The sequence below is a fragment of the Microcaecilia unicolor genome, chromosome 6 (assembly GCF_901765095.1).
Source record: "Microcaecilia unicolor chromosome 6, aMicUni1.1, whole genome shotgun sequence".
In the NCBI taxonomy this organism is placed as follows: Eukaryota; Metazoa; Chordata; class Amphibia; order Gymnophiona; family Siphonopidae; genus Microcaecilia; species Microcaecilia unicolor.
Window position 1 is genome coordinate 136,872,559 of NC_044036.1, and position 19,009 is coordinate 136,891,567.

At 42.9% G+C, this 19,009-nt stretch overlaps 1 protein-coding gene across 4 annotated transcripts in view; it reads left to right on the plus strand.

The window, feature by feature from the left end:
• The first annotated feature begins 4,511 nt into the window (after positions 1-4,511).
• KBTBD12 (kelch repeat and BTB domain containing 12) overlaps positions 4,512-19,009 on the plus strand; it is a 74,255-nt gene continuing 59,757 nt past the window's right edge. Inside the window, exons 1-2 of one of the 4 annotated variants that reach the window (XM_030206198.1) lie at positions 15,882-15,940; positions 16,438-16,440. The gene's annotated coding sequence lies outside the window, so the exon portion shown is untranslated. Of the gene's footprint in view, positions 4,591-15,881; positions 15,941-16,134; positions 16,187-16,437; positions 16,441-19,009 lie in introns of those variants that run through there. The other 3 variants (XM_030206199.1, XM_030206197.1, XM_030206200.1) reach the window with 3 other exon arrangements.

Genomic DNA, 19,009 nt, shown 5'->3' on the forward strand with positions numbered 1-19,009 from the left:
GGACTACAGTGTTTGTTGAATCATATGAAACTTTAGAAGACCACCGAGGAGAATTAGGATCCAAGGAGCAGACACTGGTAGATGAAGACTGACACAATCTGCAAGGAGTGAGGATGGTTACATCAGTGATCTGGTTGCAGCGGGTTAACAGAAAAGCTGGGATAACCATCATGGAACGAAGCTCGCAGTTATACAGGCAGCAGTAGAACAGAACAGAAGTCAGGTTAAGAGACCTGAGGGGAGCTGGCGCTGGTATACGTTTGGGAATTTTTATATTGATTCACTGGGCAGTCCGGATGGGTTTTTACTATACTGAGTACTGCCTTGAGTAAGTCTCCTCATAATAAAGCCTAATAAATCAATAAATATCACTGTGTTTATTATTTGCAAGGATTATGTGTCTTTTCTGAAGCTGCTCTTTCAAAACTGTGAAAACAGAGTTCTTTTAAGTGGCTTGAAGAATTTTATTTACCATCTTTTGAAGAAAGGTTGCCCTTTTTTGTCCTGCCTTTTCCCAAGTTTCTACCCCTTTTTTGAATCCAGATCAAAATAGACTTGACTTGCAAACCACATTCTCACACTCAAAGCCAAAACCCATCCCAGCAGCACAAAACTTAAAGGATCTCATTTGTGAGTCTTCCAGTCTAGTCTTTTCCAGTTCTGTTTGACACTTTCTGCAGTAAAACTGGCTTTAACACAAAAGGACAAATTTGAAAGCAAGTCATTTTCTCGGCTTCCCAAGTCCCCTTTGGCCATTATTAATAAAAGCAACAGAAGTTTAATTCTCTTTTCCTTTCATATGAGACTATGTAGGGTACTTTGTGGTTAATAGTTGGAAAAGGATTCTGCTCTCATTACGCAAGGGTGATAGGAAGAGCTATAAATCAAGCTTACTTTTTTCAGTTATATTATGACAAGCTGTCGAACTGAGAGAAACAAATAATCTGATGTATCAGATATGAAGTAATAAATAATGTTTTGCTTTCCACTGTAGGGTTAACCATATTTACTATTTTAATAAAGTACTGTGTGGCACTTTCACTAAACTGCGTTAAGCGTGTAGGAAAAGGAGCTTTTTGCAAAACGCATTGAAGTGTTTTTAAGGTAATTTGCTTGTGAGCACACACCGATCACCTGCTTTTTAAAAACATTTTTCCAAAAGGGGGAGTGTCATGAGTGGGAAATGGGTGTGGAAGTGTTATCTAGGTAACTAGCATGTTCACATTAGTGCACTAACCATCTAATTCTATATATGGTGACTTGAGTTGCACGTGCAAATCGGTACATGTAGCCAATTTGTGCACGTAACATAATTTAATTGGATGGAAACAAGCAATTAGCAGCACTAATTGACAATGATTAGAATTTATCCACACTACTCACTAAGCGTATTCTATAACGTAGTCTGCACAAATTTGACTAAGTGTATTCCAAAAGGGGGCGTGGCTATGAGAGGAGCATGAGTGGGTCATGGGCGTTCCAAAAATGTACATGTAGTGTTATAGAATAACCCACTCTATGCATAAAGTTTGGCGTGGGCATATACACCAGGTTTTCATTGGCATAATTGGCTGCACCTAAATTCTAGCTGTGTGGATGGATTTAGGTGTATTCTGTAAACTGCACCTAACTTTAGGCAGAATTTACAGAATATGCCTAAGCAGGATGTTAAATAAAACCAAGAATAGTATAATGCCTCTATCACTCCATGGTGAGACCTCACCTTGAGTACTGCGTTCAATTCTGGTCACCGTATCTCAAAAAAGATAATAGTGGAATTAGAAAAGCTTCAAAGAAGAGCAACCAAAATGATAAAGGGGATGGAACTCCTCTCATATGAGGAAAGGCTAAAGAGGTTAGGGCTCTTCAGCTTGGAGAAGAGATGACTGAGGAAGGATATGATTGAGTTCTACAAAATCCTGAGCGGTGTAGAATGAGTAGAAGTAAATTGATTTTTTACTGCTTCCAAAAGTAAAAAGACTAGGGGACTCTCAAGGAAGTTACATGGAAATACTTTTAAAACAAATAGGAGGAATTTTTTCACTCAACAAATAGTTAAGCTCTGGAACTCATTGCCAGCGGGTGTGGTAAGAGTGGTTAGCGTATCTGGGTTTTAAAAGGTTTGGACAAGTTCCGGGAGGAAAAGTTCATATTCTGCTATTGAGACAGACATGGGGAAACCACTGCTTGCCCTGGGATTGGTAGCATGGAATATTGCTACTATTTGGGTTTCTGCCAGGTACTTGTGACCTGGATTGGCCACTGTTGAAAACAAGATACTGGGCTAGATGGACCATTGATCTGACCCAGTATAGCTATTCTTATGTTCTTAAGTACCACCAATTGGCAGTTATGCACGTAACTGCCTTTAGTCGCTATTTTTTAGGTTTCCTGCTCAACTTTAAGGGGGCATGAACCTGGGAGGGACATGGGTGGGTCAGGCAGCTAAACTCCTGGGTTATAGAATACGATCATTTACAGGCCTAACTGCCTACAATTAAGCCTGAAAATTTCTTTCAGCCATTGAGCAGGCATAAGTGCTTTTGCCTGGAGTATAAATTTAGCCTTGTGCTACTGTTTTATAAGGGCAGTTTTAGAATTCATACATAGTGTACATCATCCTGGTTCCTAAATTAATTTTAGTGATCTTTTAAGAATTTACCTGTCTTGTATAAATACAGTTTTATGCACAGAAATTAATTTTTTACATGCATAAAATCAATTCAAGCACATAAGAAGCACACCTATGTTTGTAAAAATTAATTAATTCAACAATCAATTCAGGAAAGTTTGTTGAATTAGATACAAGTCTTTTATGTCCTCTGGATTACTCTAACAATTTATTCACAGACAGAACAAAACAAAATAAATTAATGCGCATTCTAATTATTTATATAAATCCTTCACTGCCAACAGGTATGTGTGTATGAACTAACATACATGCACAGCTCCAGGATGTGCACACGTGCACACACACACACACACACATCTAACAAAGAGAGGTGACGACAGCCACAGCAGTTCCAGCAGATGACTTTCTTCCTTTTTTTATTTGTATTTTTTCAGTGCAAGCAAAAATCTAGCCAAAGAACAAAAGACAGGTAGATAAGCCTGAAAGGCTGCCGGGGGAGGGGGGGGGGGGAGTTAATCTTTAATCTGAGGCACAACTTGTAGCCCTGATAAAACTTGTCTGGATCCCAGATGAGCAGCAGAGTGCAGCCAGTTGTGCATGGTGAGCATGTGCACTGATGGACTATTGCAGCCTTGCAAATCACTTCTAAGGAGATTGACCTTGGATTGCCAACCAATGTCACCGTCGCTCAGACAGCAAAATCAAAAACTAAAGGCAGAAAAAAGTAATAAGGCCTTTGCAATAAAACCGAAGGAGAAAGCAATAAAGCCAAGAAGAATCTAGGTCATCTGCCTGTTTCATGCCAATACTCTATTTGCCATCTAGAATGTACCTCTGCCCCGGAGGAGACTGGACTATTCCACACCCTGATAACGTACCCTATGCATATCCCTGCCACTGAAATTACACTCATAATCTCAGGATAGTCTTTCTCCAGAAATGTAGCCCCCCACCCCACCCAATGGGAACGTTCCTCAGAGTGCCCCTTCTTCCTTCTGAGGATGTACTCCTGCGTACTTTGCTGTTGAGAAGGTATTCCTACATATCCTGGCCCATAAGAACATACCCCAGTGCCCTGAGGATGCAGCTGAAATACCCTGGCTCCTGAGCATCCCAAGTACCTTTGCCTCTAAAAATGTACTCCCTGTTAATCTTGCTCCTGAAAATGTACCGAGTACTTTTGCCCCTAGGTATGAACCTGGGGGTACCATTAATTCTGAGCAGTTCCATGAGTACACTCCCCTGAGTAGTTTTACCCCTGAGTATGAACCTAGAGTACCCTTATTTCTGAGCAGTCCCCAGTACTCTCCCCTGCTGCAGTACTTTTACCCCTGAGTATGAACCTGGAGTGCCCTTATTTCTGAGCAGTCCCCCGAGTATCTCCCATGCACCTGTAGCCCGAGTACTTTTACCCCTGAGTAGCCTTATTTCTCAGCCGTTCCTTGAGTACCCTCCCCTGCATCTGTAGCTCCTTTTGCCCCTAAATATGATCCTGGAATACCCTTATTCCTGAGCAGTCCCCTGAGTACTCTCCCATGCACCTGTAGCCCGAGTACTTTTACACCTGAGTAGCCTTATTTCTCAGCCGTTACTTCCTTGAGTACCCTCCCCTGCATCTGTAGCTCCTTTTGCCCCTAAATATGATCCTGGAATACCCTTATTCCTGAGCAGTCCCCTGAGTACTCTCCCATGCACCTGTAGCCCAGAGTACTTTTACCCCTGAGTATGAACGTGAGCTGTAATACCCCTGGTTGCTGAGCATGTTCCCTGCTCTACACCAGTAGCTCTGTAGCCGCCAGCCGCGGGGGTCGATGGCAGGGGCTCTCGTCGTCCCCACACCCCGTGACTTGGCCTCGTTATTTTTAGCCGAGCGGCGGCTGGCTCAGGTTGCGGGACCAGCCTCGGTGGACAGTGAGGAGAGCGGCCGGATCTCCGAGTCTCAGTTCCCAGCTCTGCACGTATGTGTGTTTGTACGTGTGATCGCTCAAGTCTGTGCGCATAGATGTCATGTCTAAACGGCCATTTTCTGGAAGCCCGGGGATTAATGCTTTAGGCGATCCGGTTCCCTTGACCTTGGTTCTGGCGCTCTGGTTGCAAAGGCCCCACCTCTTTTTATGGAAATGGCAGACGGTATCCGGGGCTCAGGAAAGTGTTTGTTCACTGACTTGTCAGCCCTTGGCAAGAGATGAGAGAGATTTATAGGAACCAACTTTTCAAAAAGATTGGGGGGTGCTAAAGCCAGTGGAACCTACCCCTCCCTAATATTGGGGGCGCTCAAGCACCCACAGAGCTGGCTTCTATGAGAGGGATGCCAGCACTTATTCCTGCTGCCCCAAATGTTAGACCCTGCGCCTGGGAATGGGACACTTTAAATGTGCCCAGAAATGAGCTGAACTTTTTGCCTCAACAGGGTTATAAGAAATGGAACCCTTTGCTGTGGCTAATTAGGAGCAGCGGCAGCTGGAGGGACTCATTATTTCAAACTTTACATATCACCATCCAGCTGGTCGATATTCTTCATTTCAAAATGAAGGTATCAAAAATTATTCTTATTTTCATCCACAATACAGAGAATATAGATCCAAGAAAAGGAAATATATTAAATTTAAAAAAGGTAACAATTATAGAAGAGATTTCCCAGAATTACCCTTCCCCAGCCAACAGTGAACATACTGGTTTCCACAATAAGGTCAACATCCTTTTTGTCTTAAGAAAATCCTCCAGCTGATTGGGGTCAAAAAACTGCAATTGTTTACCCTGAAACATAATCAAACAGATACCAGGCAAGCATAGCCCCAAATTGGCTCCCAAAGCATGAACTGTGGTCTGAAAGGCCTGAAAAACCTTTGGCCTCATTTGTGACTCTCTTGTTGAATCAGGAAAAACCCAGAGGAGTCAGGTGCCAAGGTCCACAGAACCTAAACAGGGCATCCTGCCAATGCAATTCCTTTTCACATACTTTGCACATTATGGAGTAAATTCAATTAACAGCATCTAAAAATTGGCTCAGGAAAAAATATCGCTTAGCACTATTCTGAAAACGACATGCAAATTTGGGCGCTATTTATAGAATAGTGAACCATGACTACTTTTAGGCGCAACTGTTTACACCAGTGAAACCCTGGTGTAAATCCCCACACTTGAATTAGGCGCGGATCCCCTTTATTCTGTAACAGCGCACAAATTGTGAGAATGCCCTTGATCTGCCCGTGACCTTCCCAAGGTCACATCCCTTTTTGGATCCATGCATAAATTGTTTGCCTGGTTCTAGCTGCGTAAATTTTAATGAATGCCAATTAGCACCAATGGTGCTGATTGGCTGATTATTCAATTAAATTGCACACACAAATTTGTGTACACAGTTTTTAGCACCATTTATACCATATCAATTAATAAATATAGGATCTGTTGTAATATTACCCTTAAGAAATGAAGTCCAGCTGACAATAAATTTACGTAAGCTGAAACTTTGTTCAGCATGGAAAGCTTGTTAAATGCAGTGTTTGTATAGTAACATAGCAGATGATGACAGAGAAGGACCAGTTGGTCCCTCCAGTTCCCGGCTGTTCCTTTCAGTATTACTGTAGGAAAGAATATATCCCGGCTGTTAGCCAAAGAAGCTTGACCACCTGCAGGATACTCCTTTCCTAAGTGAGTTTTGTGGTCTTCCCTCTAGGGTCCTATTTCATTCTAGACAGATAAATTAGCAAGTATTAATGCATAAAAAACCGATGGCCCTGCTCCACATCTTCAACCCTTTCATAGAAACATTGTTATCAATAGAAATCAAACAAAATAAAACATGGAAAAGAAAATAAGATGATACCTTTTTTATTGGACATAACTTAATACATTTCTTGATTAGCTTTCGAAGGTTGCCCTTCTTCGTCAGATCGGAAATAAGCAAATGTGCTAGCTGACAGTGTATATAAGTGAAAACATTCAAGCATTACTATGACAGTCTGACAGGGTGGGAGGATGGGGGTGGGTAGGAGGTATGCATGGGGACATCAAAGCATATCATTGATATTCTAACAGGATGGGTGTGGATAGGTGAGGGGTGGGGTGATCAACAGAGACATACAGCTTTATGGTTTATAATGGGCTAAGAACTTACCCATTATAAACCATAAAGCTGTATGTCTCTGTTGATCACCCCACTCCTCACCTATCCACACCCATCCTGTTAGAATATCAAAGATATGCTTTGATGTCCCCATGCATACCTCCTACCCACCCCCATCCTCCCACCCTGTCAGACTGTCATAGTAATGCTTGAATGTTTTCACTTATATACACTGTTAGCTAGCACATTTGCTTATTTTCGATCTGACGAAGAAGGGCAACCTTCGAAAGCTAATCAAGAAATGTATTAAGTTATGTCCAATAAAAAAGGTATCATTTTCTTTTCCATGTTTTATTTTGTTTGATTTCTACTGATAACCTTAAGAGTGGACTAACACGGCTACCACACTCCTCTACTTATAGAAACATTGAAAATGTCGGCAGATAAAGATTATACAGCCTATCCAGTCTGTCCATCCACACCAAAGACTAATCTCTACCCAGTGGCATACCTAGCTTAGCTGCCACCTGGGGCGGGTCACTGCTGCACTACCTGCCCCCCCAGTGTGTCACACCCTTTGAAGGATCACCACCCCCCCTGAGGCGCATCACCCCACCACCCTTCCTCCTAGCATGGGGGTGCACATGGCTGTTTTTTTTATTTTTATTTATTTATTGCATTTGTATCCCACATTTTCCCACCTTTTTGCGGGCTCAGTGTGGCTTACAATATGATATGAATAATGGAAATACAATTTCTTACAACTTGGTTATAGATTACATTGTGCAGAGTTATGCGAGACAATCGAAGTATCGTTAAGGAATATAACAATGGAACATAAACATTGAAACATTGGAAGGAGACAATGGGAAGCTTAAAGGGCAATATTAAGGCACGAAGACATATGTATACATATTTCTGTGAGTAAAGGTATGAGTGATGTGAGATTACAGGGGATGAGAGTTCAGAAGTGGATGTATGATGCATTAATGAACAGTAAGTGTGGACTTTATGTGTTTTGGCTCTTTCCGTAAATTTTTTCAAAAAGATGGGTCTTCAATAATTTGCGGAAGGAAGCTTGCTCGTGGATCGTTCTTAAGTTGCGCGGCAGTGTATTCCAAAACTGCGTGCTCATGTGAGAAAAGGTTGCCAGTCCGCTGCCCCGGAACAGGAAGTAACATCAGAGAGAGCAGGGGACTGGCAAAGCTGACAGCTGCACGACTCCTTTGTGCACCCCCGGACCACCCCCACCACCCTGCCCTTGGTATGTTACTGCCTCTACTATCCATTCCTCTCCTTTAGAGATCCTATGTGCTTGTCCCAATTTTTCCTGAATTCCTCATCACCACCTACACTAGGAGACCTTTCCAGGCATCCATCACTTTTTCAGTAATGCAATGGTTCCTTGGGTTGCTCTTAAGCCTATCCCCTTTCACATTCATCTTATGCCTTTTCATTCCAAAGCTTCCTTTCAATTGAAAGAATCCTGCCTCCTGTGTATTTAAATGTCTCTGTCATCCATCTCCTGCCTTTCTTCCACAGTATACATGTTTGGATCTTCATCTCTCCTGATACCTTTCTGATGAAGACCACTGATCATTTAAGTTGCTGCCTTCTGGACCAACCCCCATCCTATATACATGTCTTTGAAGAAACTCTTGCCCTTTCTGTCTCTCCCGAGCATGCTTAAATTTTGTCTGAGTGCCACTTTCTATCACCTCTGCTGCTAGTTTTGACCAGTCACTCGTCACCCTCTCAGTAAAGAATTGTTTTTTTCTTGTTCTTCCTCCTTCCAGCTTCATATCTTGGCCCCTTGTCCATGAATCTTCTCATGAAAGAACAAGCAGGTTGAAGAAGAGACAGCCGGGAAGGAAAACGAAGGAGGTTTATAAAATCATGAGTGGGGTGGCGCAGCTAAATATAGGCCTGGCTGCAGATATCTACAAAGACAAGACACTCAAAATGTATTTGCTTGAGGAAACAAGAGATAAACATTCAAATGTTAAGCAGATTTCAATGAAGTACAGGAAGGTGGAAATTTCCATAGAACGGGAGATGCAATGCTGGGTGGGCTACCTAGTAGATTCATACAGTGCCCCCTAGTGCTAGTACAATTTAAATGCAGAAATAACCATCTCTGAATCAACTCCATCCACTCACCCCTGGATTCTATAAAGATCATCCAAATTTGGGTGCCCAAAATTGAACGTAGATCCCAGATCAGCACCCAAAGTAATAAAGGGCTCCAATGATTTATTGGACCTAACAAGTACTTAATTGGTACTAATTATGGTTTGGTCACCAATCTGGCTATGCAACATTCTGTAACCATGGGTGCCTGAATTGGATTGCCTGCAACTCAAAAGGGGTGTGGCCTTGGGAGGGGCATGGGTGGGTCAGGAGCATTCAGAAAAGATGCATCTAGCAGTACAGAATAGTGGTGAGCCACGTGCAGTTGTGCACAAGGATTTGCACCAGGCTTCAGCTGGTGGATGTCATCGCACCCAAAGTTGAGCACTGAATTCGGCATCCAAAGTTGGTGCTCAACATTATTCTATAGTGCTCATCCTAAACCACCCTTTATAGAATAGTGACGAGTGGCAAATTTTCAGTACCATTTATAGAATCTGGCCCTCGATGTCCTTATGAAGGCACAATCGCCAGAACTGATCACAGCATTCCAGGTACTCACTAGCGGCTTACACAAGCACAGTATTCCTGCTGCTGTGCAGAAAAGGGGATGAAAATGATAAAGGGGATGGGATGACTTCTCTATGAGGAAAGACTGAAGTGGCTAGGGCTCTTCAGCTTGGAGAAAAGACGGCTGAGGGGAGATATGATATAGGTCTATAAAATAATGAGTGGAGTGGAATGGGTAGACGTAAAGCATCTGTTTACTCTTTCCGAAAATACTAGGACTGGGGGGCATGCAATGAATCGGAGAAAATCTCTCACTCATCGTGTAATTAAACTCTGGAATTTGTTGCCAGAGAATGTGGTAAAGGTGGTTAGCATAGCGGGGTTTAAAAAATGGTTTGGATGGCTTCCTAAAGGAAAAAGTCCATAGACCATTATTAAAATGGACTTGGGGAAAATCCATTGCTTATTTCTGGGATAAGCAGCATAAAATATTTTGTACTTTTTGGGGATCTTGCCAGGTATTTGTGACCTGGAATGGCCACTGTTGGAAACAGGATGCTGGGCTTGATGGACCTTTGGTCTGTCCCAGTGTGGCAATGACTATGCAAAATGGATTACTAGTTCTCCCTGTTGCTTTTTTACATCGTCTTGGCAATGTTCAGGTCATCTGAGATGCCTTCTCCTAGATGTCTTTCTTGTTTAATGGTTAATAATGAAAGCATGAACCAAGAAATGGGGAATTGAAAGAAAGACTGTCCTGATTAGTTACTCCATCTTCTCTATAACTCAGTTTTCCAGACTACAACTGGAGAATTGGTAGTATTAATCATTTTAATAATAATATCACTAACAGCTGTAAGGTTTCATGTTGATCAAACAGTATAAAAGTGGGTTGGCAGCCATTCATTCACCTACACATGATTGTATGTGCCTTCAAAGTGTTAATGCCTGCTGGGATCCTGTTTAGGTGAGATTTACTTGAAAATTGTTCTCTTGCAGACTTCAGGCTTCGTTCACTAAGGTTTTCCTTCCATCGTGTAGCTATGGGTAAAAGCTTTGTCAGTCGGGCCTGAGGTTAATAGAAGCCCCCCAGCCATGTTATCATTTTTGTGAAGACTGGGCTCCAGAAGGATTTTTTGTCAAGGAATGAAAAATAGTGGAGCTCAATATTTTCCTCATTACCAGAAAAGTAGTCAGCAAGGCTAAATCTGTAGGAATATAGGGACCCTAGATGTGGTGTACTTGGATTTTCAGCAAAGCCTTCAACACAGTTACGCCAGGGGCGTAGCCAGAGCTCGCAGTGGGAGGGGGCCACAGCCCGAGGTAGGGGGGGCACATTTTAGTCTGCCACCTCGCCGCTCCCCCTCACTTCCTCATTGCTCCCCCTCACCGCCTCATCGCTCCCCCAGCAAAAGCAAATACCTTTGCTGGCGAAGGTCCCCAACCCCCGCCAGGCAAAGCCTTCTTCAGCGCCAGTCTCTGAGCAGTTTCACGTAAAGGAGCGTGCACAGGACATTAGCAAGAAGAAAGAGCAGGGCAGCGAATGTGGCTGCGCCAGAGATCGGCTCTGAAGGCGGCTTTGGCTGGTGAGGGTTGGTGACCCCCGCCAGCAAAACCAGGGGCACGGATGAAATTTGTGGGGGCCCAGGCTCCCGTGGCCTCACCTAGCTACACCCCCGAGTTACGCACAGGCGACTGATAAGTAAACTGAGTGCCCTCGGCATGGGACCTAAAGTGGCTGACTGGGTTAAAAACTGGTTAAGTGGAAGGAGACAGAGGGTAGTGGTAAACAGAGCTCGCGCCAAGGAAAAGGATGTAGTCAGTGGTGTTCTACAGAGATTGGTGCTTGGCCCGGTTCTTTTTAACAATTTTGTGAGTGATATTGTGGAAGGACTGTATGCTAAGGTTTGTCTCTTTGTGGATGATACCAAACTCTGTAATAGGGTGGACATCCTGGAGGATGTGGATAGCATGAGAGGAGATTAGTGAAGCTTGAAGAACAATCCAGTAATTGACAACTAAGGTTTAATGCGTAGCTTTGGCAAACGGAATCGACTTCAGTTTGCCACAACTAAGTGATCGATGATGTATACTCTATGAGAAGTGTCGCTCATGCGGAGTTTCACTAAAACCGAACATGCAGACGAGAGGGAAGCAGGGCAGGCAATGTAAGGAGAGCAGTGCTGGAGAAACGCTTCAGGGCCCTGGATCCATTTTGGGTGGGTCCAGGCCCCATGGCCCCCTGTAGCTATGCCACTGCTGCATGGTTAGAACATATTTCAAGCTTTGTTAAACACCTAATGCCATAGCCGCCGATGAGAGAAGGGGGGCAAAATTCCCCAGGCCTGGGCCTCCAGGGGGGGGGGGGCCTGGTGCAGGGGTCTCTCTTTCTCTCTCTCCTGCTCCTGATGGGACCTGGGTGATCGTGTCCCAACAGGAGCAGGAGAGAGAAAACTCTGGTGCTGGGCCCCCCTTGCATTGCCTGCCTTGCAGCTGCTGGGCCTTCAGGCCGCATATGCTCAGACTGAGCATGTGCGACCTGAGGAAAGCAGCTGTAGGGGCAGGCAGTGCTGGGCAGAGGAAGGAGCAGCGCTGCCTGCAGCTGGCAGGGCCAGCCAAGGTACTTCGGGCGGTGGCAACGACGATTCTGCCCCGGGCCCGGCTCAGTCTCTTGGTGGCCCTGCCTAATACAGGGAGAATCCTAGTGGTTAGAGTCCTGGGCTTGACCTCAAAGGGTTCCTTATGCTGCTCCTTGTGATCTTGGGTAAGTCACTGAACCCTCCATTGCTTCAGGTACAAAAATTAGACTGTGAACCCTCCAAGGACAGAGAAATGCTAATGTAACTCACCTTGAGCTACACTGCAAAAGGTGTGAGCCAAACTGATATTATGTAGTAAACAAGGGGAAAGGGGAAAACCCCCTGGGCACTTACCAGCAAAGTTTTATGTTGGCAGATTCCAGCCCTGGTTCTGATTGAACTGAAATAAGGAAATCTGCTGGTTCAAAAGCAGAGGGAAGTCCTTTTAGTACAGCTAGTGACTTGTGAGGGCCAAGAGATTTGATCACATGAAAACATGTTTTGATTAATCTACACTGGTAATCAATTGCAGCTCATATACATTTTAAACTATGCACACTAGTTCAAAAGATCCTACTTGGAATAGCTCCATCTTACAAGTCACAGTTGAATAATATCCTTTCCTCTAAAAGAACATCACACTCTGGTGAGCGATTAATTCTGATTTTGCCTTTTGTGGAAACCATAAAATATAAGCACATTTTAATCTCTACTTTCCCTTATCAAGTGGCCAAATCATGAGTATTAGGTTTGATCCTAACTGCATGATTTTTCATTGACAATTAAAACCTTTTTTATTTTCAAGATTTTATAATACTTGAGGGGGTTGATATTCAAAGCCATTTAAACAGCCAGGAGAAACTTCTAGCCCTTTAAAATCACTTGTCCAGGGTTAACCGGGGCCACCAAGGGGAGGCAGGGGGGACAAAATTCCCCGGGCCTGGGCCTCTCTCTCCTGCTCCTGACAGGACCCGAGAGATCGTGTCCCGACAGGAGCAGGAGAGAGAAAACTGGCGCTGGGGAGAACCTGGAGCTTCCTTCAGCGCTGCTTTGCTGAGTGGCTGGTTTTCCTCTCATGCACACATGCTGGGTTTTGAAACTGAGCATGCCCCGAGAGGAAAAGCAGCTGCAGGGACAGTCAGTCAGCGCTGGAGAAAGACGTCTTCTGCTGGCGGGGCCTTGGGATCCCCACCAGCCAAGGTATTTTAATCCTGTTGCAGCAGTGGCAGCAGCCCAGGTCCGGTTCAGTCTCTCGGCGGCCCTAGGGTTAACTGTGGATATTTAGCGGCACTTAACCGAACAGTAATGTTGAATATCTGCAGTTAGGGGCCCTTTTACAACAGCTTAGCGTTTAGCGCGTGCTAATTCCATTAGTGTTCACTAAAAGTTAGATTAACAAAGAAACTTCAGACCGCACAGAATACAGCAGCAAGACTGATAATCGGAAAACCAAAATTTGAAAGTGCCAAACCCCTTCGCGAAAAACTGAATTGGCTTCCCACCAAGGAACGTATTGCCTTCAAGGTTTGCACTCTTGTACACAAGATTATTTACGGTGAAGGTCCTGGATACATGTTGGACCTCATAAAACTTCCACCCAGAAACAGTACCAGCTTATCCCGAACTTATTTAAATCTGCATTACCCAGATTGCAATGGACTTAGATACAATCAACTTATGCATCCAGCTTTTCGTACATATGTACACAACTGTGGAACGCTTTGCCCAAAACCGTGAGATCTATCCACAACCATCTTAACTTCAGGAAATTACTGAAAACCAACTTGTTTAAGAAGGCCTACCAAGACCCAAACTAATCCTCTACTTCCTGCGACACAGGAAAATATGGACTGTACTAGACTTCTATCACCATCCCCTCATTATCTCTTTGTTGCCTTATACTAATGTTCTTATTTTATTTTTGTTACATTTGTACCCTGCACTTTCCCACTTATGGCAGGCTCAATGTGGCTTACATGGGGCAATGGAGGGTTAAGTGACTTGCCCAGAGTCACAAGGAGCTGCTTGTGCCAGGAATCGAACTCAGTTCCTCAGGAACCAAAGTCCACCACCCTAACCACTAGGCCACTCCTCCACACACATGCCTATGAATTTACTATGTATGTATATTATTGAACCGGAGCCTACTGCTATGATATTGTGTAAGGCACATTGAGCCTGCAACTAAGTGGAAAAATGTGGGATATAAATGTGTTAAATAAATAAAATAAATAATCTATAGCGCCTAAAAAAAATCAGGCTGAAATCAGTGCTAAGCATATTCTATAATCGGTGCCTAGATTTAGACGCCGATTATAGCATACGCTTAGTTCATATTTCAGCGCATAAATCTACACGCATCCATTTACACCAACGAAAACTTGGTGTAAATCCCTGCACGTAGATTTAGGCGCACTAGGCCATATTCTGCAACTGGGCAGGTAAAGGTTGGCATGCCCACGAAACACCCCTTTCCCCACCTAGAGCCATGCCCCTTTTTGCCTGTGAGCATTAGAAGTTCAGCTCACTTCATTACAGACTATGCTTAGTGAGTTGTGCGCCTAAATTCTAATCAGTGCCAATTAATGCTCATGATTGCTCATTAAGTGCTGTTATCAGCGCTCATTAGTATGTTAAGCTTGTTAAGTCACGTACGTTGTTATAGAATCTTGCGCTGATTTCAGCGCAGATCTGTAGGCACACTATATAGAATCTGAGAGTTAGTGCCTGAGCTGAAACCAGCTAATTTGTGGGTGATCAGGAGACAGAATCAACACTTTATGCAGTGAAGTCCCAATATTCAGCATTTAACTGCATAAAATACAGTCCTATTTATTTATATATTAGAAATTATTTACCACCTTTTAGAAGGAATTCACTCAAGGCGGTGTACAATAAGAATAAATCAAACATGAGCAAGAGACAATAACAGCAGTAAAAATATTCAAATAACAATACAAAGTATAGCACAGTATACTATTATCAACACAATACGTAATAGAACATTTTAACTGATAATGAAGGGTAAAGCAAAGATGGAACATATAGACAGGTAAGAGAGTAAGAAGAGTTAGAAAGTAAGGTGACTAATTTAAAGAAAGTTGCTCATGAGGTCAGAGAGATGGTTAAATATCATCTCAGATTTGGGTTTCTGCCAAGTACTTGTGACCTGGCTTGGCCACTGTTTGGAAAACAGGATACTGGGCTAGATAGACCATTGGTCTGACCCGGTATGGCATGTTCTTATGTTCTGTGGAATTCTGTAAGGAATCATGTACTCTTTGGTATTCCGGAACTTGCTATTCTTTGGGATTCTGCATGAAATGTTGCTACTAATTGGGCTTCTGCCAGGTACTTGTGACCTGGATTGGCCACTGCTGGAAACTGGATACTGGTCTGACCCAGTATATGGCTACTCTTATGTTCTTAGGGATTTTGCAGTTCCCCTTGTGTGGTTAAGTGCTGAATATTGCACTTAACCACATAAGTGTTAGTCGGCTGCCTATGCCTGGACATGGCTCGACATTGAATATCCCAGGAGATGCCGGTTGCAGCCAAAAATCGCTGATCACCACCAGCTGAAAGTTTTCCCCTATATTTTTTGTTAATGAGTGAGAAAAAAGTGTGGCACCCCAGAAGTGACTGGCATACTTCATTGTGAATCTGTGATGAACCAAATATTTAGTAACCACAGTACTGAAATATCTGTATTCTGTTGTACTGTGGACAAGAGCATGGGGATGGCAAGGCTAGGCCTAAGGCAGGGTAAAGCAAAGCAGAGACCAGGAGGCAACCAGGGAGCAAGAATCACTGGTAAAGCAGAAACCAACTGCAGAGCAGGAAACACAGGTAGAGCAGGAACCAGACATTGAGTAAATAGAAAGGAATTTGCATTACAGCAGAACTAAGTATCTGGGATAGCAAAAGTTGCAGGGTAGACCCACCAAAACCTGTTCAACCGGCAAAAATATATCTAGCTGGCCTTCCTTAACACAATTTGCTGCTCCAGTGGGCTTCTCCTGTGTGTGTGTGTTGGGGGGGGGGGGGTGGAGTGATGCCTCCTCCTGCTACTCATTGTCACATTTCCTGGAAATGGACGTAAAGGTTAAGTGGCTCAGTTGCAAGACTCCAGTCATTAATCCATAAAGCTGCAGGCATGATTCTCCTCTGTTAATCCACAGCACCTTTTTGGTCTGTGTTCCAAAATATTTCTGCTGTAGAACAGATTTTGCGTTTAGGTCACACAGCTTTTTTCAGTTGCATCTCAAGGTGAGTTACTTTCAGGTACTTTAGGTATTTCCCTGTTCTTGGAGGAACTCACAATGTAAGCTTCTACCTCAGGCAATAGAAGGTTAAGTGACTTACCCAAGTCACAAAGAGCAGTGATGGGATTCATTGAGCTCTCTGATACCATTGATGCCCTCACAGCTCTTGAGATCCTTCAACGATAGGTTACTTAGGGATCCTCCTCCTTCACAAATCCATCTGAAGTTTTCTGTCAACTTTTGTCTCTTCCAAAGGGGGTTTGGACGTCCATTGAACATTATTAAATTTTTTTTTTTTTGGGGGGGGGGGGGGGGGGTTGCCTGGTTATTGAAGCCTGGATTGGCCGCTGTCGGAGACAGGATGCTGGGCTTGATGGACCATTGGTCTTTTCCCAGTATGGCAGTGCTTATGTTCTTATGAAACCCTGAAGGGATTAGCATGCATTAACAGTTAATGTGTGTCCATTATTTAAAATGCAGTTATCACCCGTTAAAAAGTATTTCTTGGTGTTAAATGAATTAGAAACTGCTGGGGACACCCCTAGCAGTTAATTCACAGGTTTTGCAGTTCCCATACATTAATGCTGGCAATTAACATGTGGTAATTGCAAAATGTTACTGCATTTTAGTAAACCAGTGGTTTGCTTCTCCCTGTGGGTAGCTGCAGATCTATGAAGGCAGCCCTAATTACTTAAGAGAGCAAATATTTTTCTTTGGATGTAACTGCACCTTCATTGCAGGTATCAGTGTGAAAAAAAACCAATCCAGTCTGCCCGCAGTGCCAGCATTCAAAGCACGATCAAGTGGGGCTTTTAAATAGTTCTTTGAGCCTCCAGGAAGGATGTGTACAGGGCAAACATTTCCAGCACATTATTGACCTTTTTCTTCCACGATTTTCCGATTTTGTTGTTTCATTTCACGTTTATTTTATATTGAAATCTTTTTTTTATTATTTCAAAACACAAAGTGAACCAATGACAGTTACCAAATTGGCGGTGATTATTGCCAATTAGCACCTAGATATTGGCTTTGGTTGGCTTGTTAGCCAGTTTAGTTGGGCGCATGTCGTGGCTCAGCGCCATATATAGAATCCGGGGGTTAGCACATGCTGATATCTGTTAGTGTGCACTGAGCTTTAGTAAAAGGACCCAAAATTGGGTGCTGATCCATGATGCTGTGCATACTATTTGGACCACATGGTACTTAGAACATAAGAACATAAGCATTGCAATTCTGAGACAGACCGAAGGTCCATCAATCCAGGCATCCTGTTTCCAACAGTGGCCAATCCAGGTCACAAGTACCTGGCAGAAACCCAAAGAGTAGCAACATTCTATGTAGAACTGCAAAGAATTGCAAGATTGTAGAATTCTAAAGAACAACAAGATTCCACGCAGAATTTCAAAGTGTAGCAACATTCCATGTAGAACCCCAAAGAGTAGCAATATTCCATTCAAAATGTCAAGTACATAAGTATTGCACTACTGGGACAGACCGAAGGTCCATCAAGCCCAGCATCCTGTTTCCAACAGTGGCCAATCCAGGTCACAAGTACCTGGCAAGGTCCCAAAACAGTACAATACATTTTATGCTGCTTATTCTAAAAATAAGTAGTGAATTTTCCCCATCTTAATAATGACTTATGGACTTTTTTTTTTTTTTTTTAAGGAAGATAGCTTAGCAGGGTTTTAAAAAGGTTTGGCTAACTGCTTTTACCATATTCTCTGGCAATGAATTCCAGACTTGAATTACACATTGAGTGAAGAAATATTTTCTCCGATTTGTTTAAAATTTACTACTTTGTAGCTTCATTGCGTGCCAGAGCTTTCTTTCAATCGAAAGAGACTCACCTCCTGTACATTTATTATGCCACATAGATATTTAAATGTTTATAGTTATAGTTTATTATATACTGCCTTACATATAAAAATATATCAAAGTGATTCACAATAAAAAAGGAGAAGGAAAAGAAGCACAATAAAAGTCTCTATCATATTTTATTTGCTACATTTGTACCCCACATTTTCCAACCTATTTGCAGGCTCAATGTGGCTTACATTATATTGCAAAAGATATAGTTATGAACAGAGTGAGAGGTTTGTTCTAAATTAACATATTACTATGTAAGAATTAAGGAAGATATGTCTGTGGAATAATTTACATAACACATAATGAAAAAGAAAATGTCCCTCTCTATCAGGTAAACCTTAATAGATAAGATTGTAATAATCAAAACATGGAATAACCAAGGCCTGAAATGCAGTACGAACTACGAAAGTCACTGTGTTCTAAATAAGACCTCAAGTGCCACACCAGTTTCATTTTATAAAACAGATCACATTACTATGGGGATGTAGGGACAAGGATTATTCTAAGATCATGTAAAGACAGCATCCTTCTGATTTAACCAAAAACTCAATGTCCCCCTTATACTCAGTACAAAACCTCCATTTTCAGGATATTTGCTGATACGGTAAACCATGATGAGCCAACCATCGTACAACTGAATCAAACAAAAATCATGTCAAAAGTGAGGCATACCTCATAATAAGATCTATGTAAATATGAAAGAAACTCTAAATTATTTTTCGGACATGCGTTATTGGACACGCGCCAAAAATGAAATTACCACAAGAGCCAAATGGTAGCTGTGCGGTAACTCCATTTTGGCGCCCGTAGAGGCTTACGCGGCTTTAGTAAAAGGGCCCCTTGAACTCCTACAGATAATGACAACCCCACTATTCCAAGAATGTAACTTAGGAGAAGGGCGACAGAGATGATATAGGGGATAGGACGGCTTCCGTATCAGGAAAGACTGAATAGGCTG